The following is a 14,036-nucleotide window of genomic DNA, read 5'->3' on the forward strand; positions in this document are numbered from 1 at the left end:
CATAGTGAATTGATGACCATTTCTTTTAACACAAGGACACCCATCATCTCTGCTGTGGCAGTTTTAGTCTCAATCCCTTGTCTGATTGTTTGTTTTTGTGTCAGATCTCCACCAGACGTGAGCTCACTTGGGGAGAATCCACTATACTGAGCAAATGTGGATTTTCCCTCTCTGCCTTTTTGCAGCCCATCAGCTCCTCTTTATCCTCTTTCCTCTCTGATCAAGCAGCGCCAGCGCGTTCACAGCTTTGCTTCATGACTCCTTCTCCACATAATGAAGCGTTGATTGCTGCATGAACTGTCAAGCCATTAGTGGTCCCTGTGGTAAACAAACCACTACATGCAGTCACCAATCTCTGATATTAAATTTGAGGTTTTACTGTGGAGTTCTTGGAATGAACTGCAATAACTGATATAATTCCATTTCTGATCTTAGGAGAACATGCAAAAGTGGTCCCTTTCTCTCTGTCAGCTGTATGAATTTGCCAGCCTTTAACACATGGCAGTGATAAAATATTACTTCCTTTGGGTTTCAGATTAAAACCATGTTTTTATCTGTTGACAGTCGTGTCAGATAATAAGAAAACACCAGAGTACAGCAACAAAAAATATAAAATATACACTCACTCTAAATTTGAGTAGATACAAAAAAAATAAAATAATGCAGTGTAATATGAGCCCTGCACAAAATTCCCCTGGAGAAGAGTAGTTTCCTATCCGCCTGACAGAGGCGTTGATTTATTTGGATTGTCCATTTGGAAACCACTGTAGTTCATACAAATGAGAAGGAAAAATACTTCTCTTCAATATTTAACACTATAAACTTTGTGAAAGGAGGATTTATCATACTGCAGTTGTATTAGTGAGTCTATCAACCACCCTGGGGCTCTAAACGTTGAAGGCCCATGAAGGTTTACTGTTCTCTTTGTGATTTCATGATGATAATAATAATAATAATTATAATAATATAATACAATCGACTAGAATCCTTGATAAATTGAAATGGTGGGTTCTTCACCCGAATTTTAAAAAGGGGCTCTGTGTGAAATCTAGTAGAATGTACTACTACTAATGGCACTGAACTGGCATGTATAGGTATTTACCGAAACGTGTGCACAATGAAATAAGAATTTATCGACTGCCATTCCTAAATACGCACGCTCCTACTTATATTTCATCATTTTATCAAATCTGAATTGAGTTAGAGGGACAATTAATGTGTATTGTTATTGCAGGTGAAGTTGGGTGACCACTCAACAATGAATTTATTTGCGGGTGCACACTGCTTTCTGTTCTATTTTAATACCTCCATCTCATTTTAATGATCATCTTTTGCCAAACAAGTTCTTTCTATCATTTCAAAGTCCTCCTCACACTGGTACTGGAAATGTACAGATGTCTTTAAGCAGCCGTTAGCCAACATGAACCTTTTCCTCGGAAATATTCATTGCGAAATATAAAGTGACTCTGCTTTCATTGGTCTCGAGCCTTACCAGAATGTGGCCTGTACGTGCTTTTATTTTTCTTAGGAGAAAACTGCCTGGTTTCCGGTGTCATTGTCGACAGTGGTGCACATGCCGCAGCTCGCGGACCGCAGGCTTGCTCCACTTGATGCCCACACATTCACGCTCACGCGCGCGCAAGTCGCTCACACTCACGGATACAGTCACACACACACACACACACACACACAAACACACACGCACACACACACACACGTACACACACATTCCGCCAGTGTCTCTCTGTAGTCACCGTCTTGCGTCCAGAAACGGATGTGCTTTGGGATCTAGCTGCCGGTGTCTCCCATTCGGCGAGGATGTGAAGAGCTGCTACAGGTAAACTGGGCTTTCAAACCGTTTATTGATACGTTTCGGGGATCAATAGCTTATCAATACACCACCGTCTGCTCACTACGGATTCACACCGGTAAGGAGCTCAGCTGGTGGCGATGCAGTGTGTCTTTGAACCCGGGTTTGTTTTGCAGTGTGACGGTGGTGAGTCGCACAGGCTTCATTGAACTCTCCACTTCATTGGCGTGATTGTAGCAGCAGCACCGGTACGTGACACTGTCGGGCATTTTACATTTTTTTTTTGGTATTTTGTCTTTTAAATGTGGCCTTGTTACTGTATTTAGGCGAATGTAATATCACACAGTGATCCAATAATATAGCCTAACCTTCACATTTTGATGGAACCTTTTTTTTTTTTTTTTTTTTTGGAGAAATTTCAAACATTTCGTTGTTCTTTTTTTTAAATGTGCAATTCAAAGTTCACGTGGTGACTGACGGCGGTTACGGCTCGCGCCCAGCTAGCAAACATTATGAGAGGAAATTGTGGTGACAAGCAGCAATGATGCTAATTTGATCGGCTAAATTAAGACCCTTCCTTGAAGGAGGTCTTGCATATTAAACGGGTTTCTATTATTTTTTTTATTCTCCACATTAATCAAGCCGTTAAATATTGGTAATGATGATGTGACTCTGGCTTCATGTCACAGAAACAACAGAGGGACACACGCTGAGAGGCTTGTCGGGATGAAATTTCAACTCATACGCAGATTTACAGCTAACACAGCTGGATGGACGACGGCTGTGGGAGAAAGGCTACTAAATATAACACGGTTGCTATATTACGCGTATTGATCAGCCAAACCTTAAGATTTAAAAGACCCGTGTCAGAATGTGGTGCATTCATTTTCTGCGTTTTTTTTTTTTTTAATTATTATTATTTCTGTGTATCTTCCGCCTCAGTGAGAAGTTGCGAGCTCAAGTCAGTTTGTCGCCTGTGGCTGTGGATGAGAGGACAAGAGATTCCAATGTGTTTCTAATTCGAGAAGACCAAGTGGTAAAGATAAGCGTGTGGGCAGAGTGTCAGCACTGTGAGGATTCATTTATCAGGATTGTACTTTCAGAGGAAAGCTGAATTGGTTATTTTGATGGACCGTAGGAACCAAAGACTCCCCCACATATTCACGCCACAGAATACAATTATTTGCGTTTCTGTGAGCTAAGACGTGATTTAAAAAGGAGGGAATGACAACATTTTTTTGCAGGGTGGTACTAAGATGAATTTGTATTTGCATTTATGAAGAGGGGCTTCACATTACCGAATACAACTGACAGTGACGCCTCCTAAATTTGTGCCAACTGTTATTAATCAGTTGCAATGAAAGCTGCCATGTGTGGACCGTCCAACGACCGGGGCATTTCCCCTGGAGTGGCCATTTATATTTGAGTTTTTCAACTTTTTTTTGTTTTTGTTTTTTTGTACTCAAAATGGCAGTTGATGTTTTAAAAATTTGCTTTAACTTATCATTACAAAGCTAACATTGATAGCACCACATGCATCGATGGTGGTTCCCTGGCATTCACCATTCAATTCTCCACCAAGTTCTCCTCCCCCTCCTCCTCTTCATCTTCTTTTTTTTTGTAAAAGTGAAATAACATGATATGCTATCTATAACTAGTTGACTTTTTCACAACGCACAACCAAATCATTCCAGATTTCATGCCTCCTTTAACTAAATGACTGAATGAACCCACACTGCTCCCTCCCTGAATGTTTGCCTCTGTTACCATGGCAACTCTGCTGTTGGTACTTGTTTTAAATGCATGCTGCAATACTCAAGTAATATTAATACTCCGTGAAATTATGGCAGTGTCATTTTACTCTGAGCGTGCGTGGGTGGGTGGGAATATGAAAAGTTGGGTTTTACCTCATCTGATAAAAACGAAATATTGATACTGTATTGATTTCATGAATATACTACCAAAATTATTCAAATCTAGATGGTTTAATATGAATTTTTTTTTTTTGCCTCATTAAAAGAGGAGTAGCTGAATATATTTAGACCTCTGCCTGCTCAGTACTGTAGGATCATTTGGATTTGCCTTGCTTCAAACCTGACAAGTCACTTATATCTGCAGTATAATTATTACTGACGATAAACCTTACAGTCTGGTGCTACATGTTGTACCCTTGACGGCAGAAAATGTTCCGTTCCCACAGTGGTGCTGCCAGCTTGGCTGTGTGCTGCTAACTATGTCAGTGTTTGTTGATGGAACTAAAGTGAGAGATCATGTTCTTCTTGCTGTACTTGAGACGAACAGCGCTCGTATAGAGTATCTGTTCGGCAGGAGGAACACCAGCAGAAGAGGCCTGGATTATCTCCGTCACAAGATTACTGCCGCAAGTCATTCAAGTGACAGTGAGAACCCTGAAAAGTCCGGGGTCAGTTAGCTCTTTGCTAAATGGAGGATAATATAAGGGATCTTTAGTGTGTAAAAAGGGGTCAAAGGAGGTGTATGTTTTGTATTTCCCCCTGAACAAACCACTCATCTTTCTTGTGTTCATTAACAAATATTTTCCCTTTTTTCTATCCCCCTCTCACACTTTCCAGACACCACAGGCGACACGTCCTCATATTAAAGCCTTACTGAAACATTGGCCTGTCATTGATATTTTGCCATTAACCACAAAAATCCTGTATACGCTGGCCCCTATACCACATATGGCTGTGAAAGTGGTGTTATTTAGTCATTCAGACGTAGAGGGTATGATGTTCCAGGCTAAGGTTGTGCTGGTTGAGTGGCAGACAAATATAGCTGCCTTAGTGTGGTTGAATGCAGAGGGAAAAGCAGAAAACAGGATGTTTTAAAAGAATTTGTGTTCAAGTCCGGTCACCATCAGCTTGATGTTTACTTTGGTTTCCAGCCACTCTCTCTCCAAACAGAAGCTGATCTCCAGACGTGAAACTCAGAACATAACCTTTTCTGCAGCAGGTTGGTTTACAGTACAAGTTACACTTGTGATCCAGCCATGTTACAGGAGAGCCACCTTTATGAGATGGACAACTTTGGCTTCACCATACCTTGTTTATCCGTTACTGCTAATTCGGAGTGAACCCCTCTGATCTGACCATGGCAGCAGTGCAGGAGTCATGATCGTGTGGATAGATGTCCAACCACCTCCACTGTTGCTTTGAAAGACAGTTTCATGAGGGTGAAAGTTCAGAGTAAAGAGCCGTGCTGATTAATCTGCTCTATGTTTAGACTCTAGGGTTGCCTTTTGATGCTTTCTGGATACATGTTTCAGACAGCACTTTGTCTCTGACCTTCAAACTATTTCAATTCATTAGCTAGTTGATGACTCACTCGTGGTGTCGGAGAGAGTTTCTGTTGGTACTTTCACAGCTCTTGGTTTTGATGTGCTGCCTAGACTACACATCCCGTGAACACAATGATGACTTGACACTAAAATATGATGTGACAGGTTCTGTCTGAGCAGCCTGTTACTCCTCCTCCGTGAGTTCTATTCAATGTGTGATACTCCCTCTTGTTAAACATGGCTCCATTTAAACTTCCCAGAAAACATTTTTACAGACAGAACTCGTGTCTTGCATGTAGAGATGTTAATATACCTAGCGGACAGAACCCTCCTTGGGGTTTCTGTGCGTCGTGGATCATTTACAATTTCAGTCAGCATTCCTGTCCCAGGACTATTACTTGATTCTAATACTAAAAATGACAAGTTTAATGTCCTGAAAATATAATTTAACATTTTCATCCATCTTATTTCTGGGGAGGAGTGTAACAGCCAGCGACTATGTTCAGCACCAGATAAGGGGCCCATTTTGTCACTTTTCCAGCAACACTTGCCAGCACTAGCTACTAAAATTTTAATATCTCTGGGTTCCTGGCTGTTAGTCAGGGAAAATGATAAACACCAATATTTGCATGGGATTTCATAACACTTTTCTTGTATTTTAAAGCAATCAGGAATAAAAAAAATCAACAGATGAGGCAATAATATGAGCTCACTCGATGAAATAAGGGTCGTAAAGGTGTCAGCTCTCCTGCCTTAAACAATGCGACTAGCTAGAGGGGGCAGTCTAAGATTGGATCAACAGCCACATTTTAAAGGCCCATGCTACACCCCTCCTTCAAGTTTAATTTACATTGGCCTGGTAATAATCATGCTGACAATCAGATACACTAACTTATGCAAAACATCCCCTCCTGTCAGATTTAATAACACTGACTGAAGGGCGAGACAGATGCCAATCAAGCACCATCTGTACACAGCATGCTCACACATATTTTATACCAAACATATCTGGGTATGTGAGTCTACAGGGGCTTTAACCCACTTCATTGGTTCCCTGTTTACAAAAATGGAGATGCCACAAGATAAAAACAAGGGATCAAAAGTTTATGGGGAAGTTTTCAAGACAACAAACAGGATTAAAAGTAAGTACTACAATGTTTTCTCATAGTAATGAAAAGAAACAGGTCCTGGGCTCACTGACTGACTGACCAACCGACCCCCCCATTGTGGAAACATGACGTGTTGAGAAGTGCTGGCTCAGCAGTTGTCAAGAGCATTACAGCACTTGCAGTTTAGTTTCTGAATGCTTATATAGGATCATTATGTTATTTGATCCCATAGAAAGGCAGCTATTGAGTCAAGCGAGACTAATGTTGCTGTTTCAAATAACATAAGAGGACACAAATACATGAAAACAGACATTCTTAGTCATTTATTAGTTTCTGACTCATGGAAAGTGGGGAAAAGCAGCACAATTTCATCAACAACTACAGTATCTCTTAATCTTAACTTTAACCAAATCACATATATTTATGCTGTTCAACACTCTATGCTTAGATAACTTTTATAATTCATCTCAGGAGGAAAAAAGCTTGTGTTTTTGATGTCTGGTCGAGCTGATTGTTGGAGCCCTGGGGCAGACAGAAACCCAATAATTCTATAATCTTCATGACAAAATATATATTCTCAACTTAGAAATAATATCTATGAACAATAAAACATCCATCCATTTTCTGCTGCTTTTCCTGTTAAGGGCCGTGGGGGGCTGGAGCCTATCCCAGCAGCTTTCGGGCGTGAGGCGGGGTTCACCCCAGAGGGGCCGTCACTGGGCCAACACACATAGACAGAGAACCATTCACACTCACAGTCACACCTTCGGTCAATTTAGAGTATCCAACTAACCTCATCCTCTCTTGATGTCTTTGGACTGTGGGAGGAAGCTGGAGTACCAGAGAGAACCCATGCAGACACAGGGAGAACATGCAGACTCCACCGCAATCATGGAACAGCAATCCCTATTAAACAGATTATTGACACGCAAAGAAAACAGTGCTGATGTGAAAACCTTTTACAATCCAAATTAACTCAGAAGTTTTAACAGCTTCTTTCTTTTTTAACAGAGTCACATTTATTATGATACAACAGAAAACACCACACAGAAAGACCCCATACTTAAGCCAGGGCTCAAACCAGGAACCTTCTTTCTGTGAGGCGACAGTGCTATGTATTTGTGTTGCCAGTCCACATATATTTGGGCAAATATAAGGATGAGTGCAAGTGTGTACTGCTTCTTGTTAACGTTGGCTGTGGCCTTCTTCAAATAAATGTGACTTTTTAACTTGGACAGTGTGTGAGATTGACAGCCAGCCACAACTTGCTGTTTCTGCTTATTTTAACCTGAAAGTACAAACCCTGCTGCTTACCATAGAATCGACATATGTCACCAGCCTTGAACATTCCTCTGTGGCAACTGAACAAAATCATTTATTCACTGGAGCAAGTGAATGGGATCATAGAACCAGTAACCAACCTGAAAGGAAACAAAGGTTTAGCTATCATGCAGTACTTCCAGACAGAAGACTCTCAACATCTAACAGAGATTGTACTGTATAGAGATGGTACTTGGCTGTAATTATGTACCGATCTGCACCTGATGGTATGTAACGGACTGGAGTTAAGGGATCAGACAGTAAAATGTGCCTGAGCTGCACTATAATGTACAGGTAGGAAAGTGGAGGAAGTGAAAAAGACATCACAAGACATAAACATGATACACTTGAGCAAAAACAGTTCTCACAGTACTTTGTCTAATGTGGGAGTTCAGGCCTTAAACAAATCATTTTCACCTGATTTTAGTTGTCAACCAACAAAATACAGAATCAGTTTTGTCCTCCAGTTTTTCATGGAAATTCCATTTATCCCTCAACCCTCCAATGATTGCATTCTTTTAAAGATATAATGCCATGTTTTTTTAGGTGCCCATTTCAACAACAAATTAAGACTAAAACAGGTGCTTATGTGTTAATAGATCTGACTCAGTCATCATCCCCATCACTATCCTCCTCTCACTGTCCTGGTCAGCAGTGTCACTGATCCTCGCTGAAATAAAAGCTACTCCATAAATCAGTATTCTCCTCTGCTTCGTCATTGGCATTCCAGCTGTTGAAGACAGTTTGTTCCCCACTTAGAACAAGCAAACACAGCAAAAGTGCAGCTTCATCTTTTTTTCTTTTTTTTTTTAGAGGATTACAGCAATTAGTTCTCGTTGTAGACACTGGCGACAAGTAATATCGGGTTACATCATATCTAGAGTAAAATCTTGACACGATGCATTTTAATGCAAGGTTTAAGGCAGTTTATGATTTAATGTCATCAAGGCGTTTGGGGAACCACATTCAGCAAAAGCCATTGCAGCTATGACGTACATTTTGGCAATGTTATTTAAACTAGATAAGATAAAGATTTCATTTAAGATATAAGGCCTATGTTTCACATTTTTCTTGAAATCATATCCCATGAAAAGGCTAAGATATGTAATGTTTAAAATGTTAGTCAGTAGTTCTCTATTCTGCCTGAAGGTAGGTAGCTTTAACCATCTATTGATGTGAAATTGGTTCAGTAATATATCATTTCATTTCAAAAAGAATGCTCTTGACTCTTGAGTGGGCCACATGTCCGACTGAGTCTTTACAGACCATAATATCTGTTGATCTGCATTAAAAAAAAACAACAACTACTGTTTGCGCCTGTACTGTACATGTGTATGTGTTTTTTTTATGGTGAATTTTATGTTATGCAGTAAAGGACACATTTTGGAAAACATTTTCCTGTTTGAATGAAAAAAAAGCTGATTGAATTTGCAAATATGTTGAACAATGCTCCCCCCCCAGTCAGATAGCATTTATGAAAGCATTATGTTTCGGAGATTTATGCACATTAAATCGTGTAGAATTAAGTGATGATGTAGATCCTAGTTAGCCTCTGTTTAATGAGAAGGCTTTTGACAAATACAGCTGTCACTTCTATTTTTACATTTCAGAGCACTGTTTCTAGTGAATCAGCCTACACGCCCGGGGCAAAGACTGAAGGTTGTGATAATGGATATTTAAATGTATCATGAAATTCAACATAGATATGTTGTCTGGCCTAAAAAAAAAAATCGAACAAAAAGCATTGTCCATTGTGCTTTCTTTTCCAGATTCAGTGCACCATTGCTTCACACAGTTCAGCACATGCTCACCTTTGCATAGGCAAATAACAGTTATCCATCACTATCGTGTCTCCATCCTGCCATGTTAAGCTCGATATGCTGCTACACCGTCCTCCTGCTGCTCATGTCATTCGCTGTATTCAGGTACCATTTTATGAGGGGCAGCAAGAAGGCACATTATGTTATACAGTAGCTTATGTTAAGCTTAGTTACATACAGTGTAAGCCATATTGTCAGTACTAAAGATTGAAAATGAGTTTTCTTCATGTTTATACTAGTTGAAGAGGGGGTTTGATAAATTACTCTTATTGGCTTTATGCTCAGCATTTGTTGTACTCATAGTGAGAAACATTGTGTTGTCATTAAATCAAGTAAAATGTGTGCCAAAACTAGTGGAAGCAGTGTTGATCCCTGGGGTACACCGCTTTGATGATTAAATAAATTAGATTAACTCCCTTTGATGATTGGGGTTTTATGAAGGCAAGATTTAATAGTAATAGTGCATTTTGAGATAGACCAACTGCATGAAGTTTATCCAAGTGTGGGTGGTGATTGGTCAACTCTAGTTTAACACATCCATTTAGCAGAAATAATAACAAAAACACGCCTAAACAGTCCAGAGAAGATACCAACATGATTAAACAAGATGTGTCAGGCCCCTTGAAGAGACTTAGAGAAAAGAAATTCAACTTTTCATGGTTCTGTCTTAAATGTTACCATAACACACTTCACAACCATGACCAGTACTGCTTTGTAGCCTTCATCGTACAATCCTTGCACCTCTGACAACGGCCCTTCTTTGAATGAGTGTTCTGTTGTCCCATGTGGGTTTTTTTTTTTTTTTTTTTTTTAAATATTTAGATATCCTAATCCCTGACAGGAACTTTACAGGGACATATTTGAACAGGATATAAACTTGTGGATATAAGTATAGAATGTTGTTCAAAATAAGAAGTAGACCCTGGCCATGACTTCGCAACAGCTACAGGCATGCGTTTTCTGATGTCACACCACATTAGCTGTGCACTCCACATATCACAACAGTCATCTAGTTGTGCAGACTATGTAAGAGAATCATAACGACTCCCAGTAGGTGACACCACATCAACATGCGTAACAGTCATTTTTAAGTTTTCTGTGGCTTTTTCAGACTGTGGACATTCAAGCTATAAATAAGAATATTCCAATTAAAATCAGTTACATCGGATAACTGTTAAAGATGTCAATTATACCCCTCAACATAACCCATGTTATGCACTATACTGTCTCCTATTAAGGTGGATCAAATTGTAGGGGACATGTTTCTTGAATTCCACCATGCTTTGAACTCTGTATGTTGTGCTCCTGCAGGCTTCTTGCTATTGTAGCCAACTCCCCTGTGCTCCCCATGCATGTCTTAAATGGGTGTATTTTGGTGCACTGTTGTAAATTATACATAAACTCTAGCTGGGCAGTCCGGCAGAAACCGTCTTGCATTTTCAATTCTGTCATATTGAGGATGGACTCTCTGCCCTTTCCTCTCAGTCTCTCAAGAGCTGCTTTAGCCTTCTGTTGCCCAGCTCTCTGCAACTCTGGAACTTCCATCCTTCATTTCCCTTGATGTCTTCGCTGCTTAACTGGGATGAGAGGAAAATTCTTAGGGTGATGATATTTAAGCCAAAGAGCTTTGCCTATACGATTTATGTTTGAGTGTGGCGGTGTACTGATCTTTCCCGACAGGATGGATAAAGTTTTACATTCTATTGTTTTACACAAGTTGTGAGGCACGAGATTCCCTATTATTATGCTGGAAAGTGTTAGTGTTTTTACTGTCCTGATGTAGAAGATATTATTTAATCTGTTTCATTTAGATTTGGAACATTGTGACAACATGAACTCAGAGACCTTCATTCACTTGGGCAAGATACTGTGCTGGCTATGCATTCAGTTCATTCAAGTCTTATTGTAAATTTGAGTATTTGAATGTGTTACTCAAACAGGCCTTCTAGCCCTCACTCATACCTGAAAGAACATTTTCCACTAATGGAACCCTCTTGCATTTTGTCTAAATTACTCAAAAACAGATGCATGTGAACAGCAGAAATTAATGCAATTGTGTTTTTAGGGAAACCAGATAACCATATAAATCCGGAAACCCTGCAGAGGGAGACAGACTGTGATTGTGGATGGGTCAAACTGTTTGATTCTCTTTGAAATACATCAATGACTCTTTACTGCCTTGTCAATTCAGTTTGATAACAGTTCACTTGTAATTCACAATTATATGATGCATCTTGTTGCATCTGACTGTATTACAGCCTCAGTGGTCTGTCTTACTGCAAGTGCTTTCAAATGTAAATGACAGACAAACAGCTTTCATTTCCAGCACATACTTTGATATCATGTGCTGGTACCATGATATTTGAGTCCTGGTTGCAGTTAACTCAGGGTTAAAAACTGCTATCATGTGTATTGCAGCTTATTTTACAGTCTTGTCCAGCTCTTGTTTACCAGGTAGTTCATAATATCTGAAATGTCCCTAGATGTCCATTTTCAAAATGCTAGGTGATTTTTTTTTAAATCACTTACTGCAGGTCTCTTACACATCATAACATAATTATTTTGTCAAATTGTATGATTTGTCTCAGCAATGTAATCTGCCCAAAAATGCTTGAAGTGGTTTACTCAAAAGGAAATGTAATAGTCAGGGGTTGTCATACAAGCTGTTTGGAGAGTTTTCTTGGAGATCTATTTATTATTACCATGTTACACTTTGTGTGGAGAAAGTGGGGCAAAAACATTTGTGGGGAGAGCCCTGTCACATGGAATCACTTTGGAGAAAGAAAGAACAGGGACAGAGAGGTAGAGACAGAGGAAAAGAGAGGGAGGGGGAAGAGCGAAAGGGGGGTTTCCCCATTTGTCAGCCTGTCTTGTGTAGCCCACTGACCTCAGAGAAATGAGGAGCATCCCATCTGCACGGCAGCTTGTCGCAATGAGTAACAGTTCCTGCAAACCAATGGAGGCATTCAAATTACCATGCATGCTAAAGTCAGCTGAATTAACCTAGTCAACATGAAGTACGTTGATGAGCTTCTGTAAGAAAATAGTATAATGTATGCATGGGATGAGATAAGGAGGATATTTTTAGGCTAGTGAGCATATACTTGTGTGTGCAACTGTTTGTGTAGAGGCTTTAAATGAGCTCCACTACACCTGAGAGAAGAGACTTGGACGACTGTTGGTCCCACAGGGAGGAATGAGCCAGCTGCACAGAGAGCAAGCTGAGGTAGGCTTAAGTTTGTCTCATGGGATACATTCACTATGGTGTGTGTGTGTGTGTGTGTGTGTGTGTGTGTGTGTGTGTGTGTGTGTGTTACTGTCCAAGGGCATTTTCACAACTCCCTTATTTAGTCCAGTTCAGTCGAACTGTGGTGGTGAAACTATGAATTGCACTCAGAAGCCCAACAAAGACCTTATCGTAGATGTGAACTTGGTCTTGTCATCACCAAACAGATGCACTTTAAAACAATATATATATATATATTTTGTTTGTTCCCTGTTTGATTTAATCCTTGAATTCACCACTGAACAGCTCTAGTGATTGTGTTTCTAAACCTGGTGAATTGTATGTACTAATATTACTGGCAGCACTGAATAGTTGAGATGGTTAAAATAAAGATGGTGAATATTCACTTAAATCTTGACCACTGAATTCCATAGATTCTTGCAGCTTGTTGAGGTAATATAAACCCATGCCTTGAGGAAGCAGGAAGTGCTAAATTGGTTATTTTAGAATCTATCCATCTGTTACGGTTTAGTCCAAATGACTTTGGAAGTGTAAACCGACACAGAAAGAGTGTGTTTGTCAGTGGCTGTCCTGAGCAGAGTTGGAAGACTGCGATTTCTAAGTACACAGCACTCTAACACTTCCCAGAGGACATGTCGGATTGGCAGTAAGCTCTCAGGATGATTGCAGGAACACTGAGACATGAGTCAAAATCTCACTGTTTCCAACAATAAAGAATCAGACAAAAGCTGCAGAAACACTGACGACTGCCTCCAAAGTCCTCCAACATTTCCAGTTTGTAATGAGGAAGTGAAGAAGGCTTGTGTGTTTCTCAAGAGCAGATTGGAGTCTTACCATGAGACCTGCTGCACAACCCCTGTAGTTTGGACCTGTCTTCGGTTTTGACACATTTGATAACATTGTTTTCTGTTTGTTTGTTTGTAACCTTGGTGTTTGAACACAAAACATGCTTTAGTGGCTTTTAAAAGCCTATTTCACGAAAGCAGAAATGCCCCTAAGTAAAATGTGTTTTCAAATGGGATGGCCCACTGTGCCTGAAATAAAAAGACTTAATCCACCAGGACTTGACAATAAGGATTGCTTGATTGCCCTGGGCAAGTGAAGTGCCACGTCCGGCTTGTAAAGCGCCAGTTCACTCGCCCAATTAGGCAAGTTGTAGAAATGAGGGGAGACGAGCAAAATCCTAGTTTTTTTCATGGCCGGTTTTCAGATTTGTGGTTATATTGCTTTTGTAACATGTATTCTGTCAGACCGCTGCTTTTAAAACCTTCAAAATACGCAATGAAGTGTTTGATTCCGCTCCAGTTCACCTCTGCAGAATGTTGCTTTTGTCTGCCATTGTGACTCTCTACACGCTGGTGAGGATGACTGGCTTTAGATTGATCAGAAATAACCCTTAGCTACAGTGTTCTTTCTCTTGCAGCCAGAGGCT

The 14,036-nt window shown here is 40.1% G+C and overlaps 1 protein-coding gene across 8 annotated transcripts in view; it reads left to right on the forward strand.

The window, feature by feature from the left end:
• The first annotated feature begins 1,668 nt into the window (after window positions 1-1,668).
• Window positions 1,669-14,036, forward strand: part of LOC147261717 (disks large-associated protein 1-like) — an 89,072-nt gene continuing 76,704 nt past the window's right edge. For 7 of the 8 annotated variants that reach the window (XM_086203870.1, XM_086203873.1, XM_086203874.1 and 4 more), the window contains exon 1: window positions 1,669-1,837. The gene's annotated coding sequence lies outside the window, so the exon portion shown is untranslated. Of the gene's footprint in view, window positions 1,838-1,986; window positions 2,059-14,036 lie in introns of all 8 variants that reach the window. The other variant, XM_086203871.1, reaches the window with a different exon arrangement.

The sequence above is a fragment of the Aulostomus chinensis genome, chromosome 5, assembly GCF_037954235.1.
Source record: "Aulostomus chinensis isolate RoL2024-O1b breed Wild chromosome 5, RoL_Achi_v1.0, whole genome shotgun sequence".
Lineage (NCBI taxonomy): Eukaryota > Metazoa > Chordata > Actinopteri > Syngnathiformes > Aulostomidae > Aulostomus > Aulostomus chinensis.